Source organism: Rhagoletis pomonella, unplaced genomic scaffold, assembly GCF_013731165.1.
Source record: "Rhagoletis pomonella isolate Grant_MI unplaced genomic scaffold, Rhpom_1.0 Rhpom_scaffold_00011, whole genome shotgun sequence".
Lineage (NCBI taxonomy): Eukaryota > Metazoa > Arthropoda > Insecta > Diptera > Tephritidae > Rhagoletis > Rhagoletis pomonella.
In genome coordinates, this window is record NW_023458565.1 from 12131617 (window position 1) to 12134202 (window position 2586).

The window sequence follows — 2586 nt, forward strand, 5'->3', positions numbered from 1 at the left end:
AATTATATATTATTCAAAATATTTTAAAAATTCGCAATAAACTAATAGATTACATTTTTTTCTTACAGTATTAAATTTCATTTGGAATATTTGGGATCATCATGGAAATTTGCCGAATATATTGCCAAGGGGTATATAAAAGATCGAGCGAAAAATACTTATTTGGTACTTCTTTTTTGGAATTTAAGGTATGTAAATTAGTATCTACGATGTTTAAAACGAGGAGAAAAATTAATAAATAAAATCTTTGTTTGCCTTGTAAGCATTACTTCTAACAACAAATGATGAATATTTTGTTAACTACTTCTTAGTTTAAATTCAATTTCAATTGCCAAACCATACATTTTTTACAAATTTTCTTGCCAAGATATTTTGGCGAAACACTAAGATTTACGTGAGAAGGACTGATTTGAAAAGACCTCCAAAAATTTATTCCAAAAAATCACCGCAAATAATAGAAGAGTTTAAAATTGAGATTATTGAAGGAATTTTCAAATCGGGCCAGTTCATGTAAATCGAATTATTTTAGCGAAAATCTTAAAATGTAATAAATTTTATAATTCGCATGGAAAACCCGTACCGACTTTTTTTTTTATGCAGAGTGATGCACCCTAATGTACATACATCATGTGTCAAATGTGTCCTCTAAAATTTACATATCTATATACATATGTGTACATATTTTGCATTTATTATATTTAACAAATTTAGTAATTGAGTAAACAGTTTTGCAAACAATAACACTGTTAAACTTGCACTGTCATCGTTCGCATTGCATCGCGTCGCATTGTCGTCATTATCGTCATCAACACTGCGGGCGCTGCAGCTATCGTGACGTACAAACACACACTCGAATCGAGGTTTGCATGCACTGCACTCACTGCACTGGGCTGGCGACGTCACCGCTAGCACTCCAACAACACCAACGTCATCAGCAATGCAATTCGCATCCGCTACAAGTGGTACATGTACATAAATACCCTACAGGAAATTTATCTAACTACACATAAGCTAACTTTAAGTTGATTAGGAAGGAGCTAATTTTTCTATATTTTCTTTGACGAAAGCTAACTATGTATATTTCTATGGCGATGGCCGCGAAAGAGTCAAGCGTGGTTACCTCTGCATTTGACTACTTAACTTCTTTTGGACATAAAATATCAATAGGAAAAACATAATATTTATTTTTAATTTTTTTTATTAATTTACTTTATTTATTTTATTACATTTCATATTTGTTTACATATTCTGCTGTAGGTAGTAGGGTGGTCCCATAATTGAACTTAAAAAAAAAAATTATATAAAATTTCGATCTTCCTTTTATATGTCCTCAATTCGAAAAAAATATTTGCGAAGTGCAGGATGTTTAAATAGAAGCGCTTTTAAATTTAAATAGAAGCGCGTTTAAATTTAAATAGAAACGCGTTTAAAGAAACCAATCTCCTGCATTACTTGTCAACTAGTTTAACTAGTTTTTTATCAATTGATCGTTTTTTTCTGCAGGGTAAGTACATACTATGTATGTATATGTGTATGTGCATTTTGAAAATACTTGCGCGCACTGCTTCAGTGAATTTCGTTGCGGTTCTTTTTGCGGTGCTGTTGGATAAAATTCTCAGACCTTGTTTGGTTGTTGTGATGTGCTGTGCTGTGCTGTGTACGACGCCTATCATCGGTTGCACTAAATGCTTTTATTATTTTTTGCTGCAGTTGTTGTTGTAATTGGCTGTCTGGTTGCCGTGGAAAAATTAAACGAAAAAAAATTTACAATTTTTCTATATAAAAATATATATAAATATATATGTACCTACATTCATATGCATGGAGGTAATTATGCACTGCATGATAGGGATAATTAGAGTGTTGCATCAGCCTGGCCAAGTACAAACACATCTTTGATATTTGTTAGTATGTATAGCCGATAAAAAATATATATGTCTAAATATATTTTAATAACTATTGTTTTTTTTTACAATTTTGAGGGTTCCTAGCGAACAGGCAATATTCCGGGCTACCGACGGAATATTTATTTAAATTAAACTTTTAATACGGTTTCCGCATTATTAACTAACTATGTATCAATAATTTAAATCACTGCATCTGAATCCTTGGAATTAAAGAGTAATTTGGGGTTGCTCATACGCCATGTAACACCCAAGCATAATTAACTCCAGAAGTTCCCCTGCAGAGTTTCTTTTTGATTTGTGTTTTGATTCGAGAGAAGACCAAATAAAAAGTAAAATTTATTTTTTGATTTGCTTCGTGTGACAAATATAAAATAAAATTTATTTGTTATTTGATTTGTCGGACTAATCTCAAATAAAATTTATTTTTGATTGGATTCCTCTGCCAAGTAAAAGATACATTTTATTTGTGAATTAATTTGCATTGGAAAAACTCAAAAATCGTGGTTGATTTACATATTAAAATGTAGCATTTAAGCCTAAAGATGTCTGAAGAATAGTGGCAATTTCGATGACTTCTGAGATTAAGTTTGGTTGGTTTGGTGATTTGGTTACATATGTATATCAAAAAAATTGCAAAAAATAACAATGGTAGCTCTGAGTATTGCGCAATATATAAGTA

At 31.1% G+C, this 2586-nt stretch overlaps 1 long non-coding RNA gene across 1 annotated transcript in view; it reads left to right on the forward strand.

Annotated features, from left to right (window-relative positions):
* Positions 1–217, forward strand: part of LOC118746625 — a 19938-nt gene extending 19721 nt beyond the window's left edge. Inside the window, exon 3 of the long non-coding RNA XR_004993862.1 lies at positions 69–217. This is a non-coding gene — a long non-coding RNA (uncharacterized LOC118746625). The remainder of the gene's footprint in view (positions 1–68) is intronic.
* Positions 218–2586: the final 2369 nt, after the last annotated feature.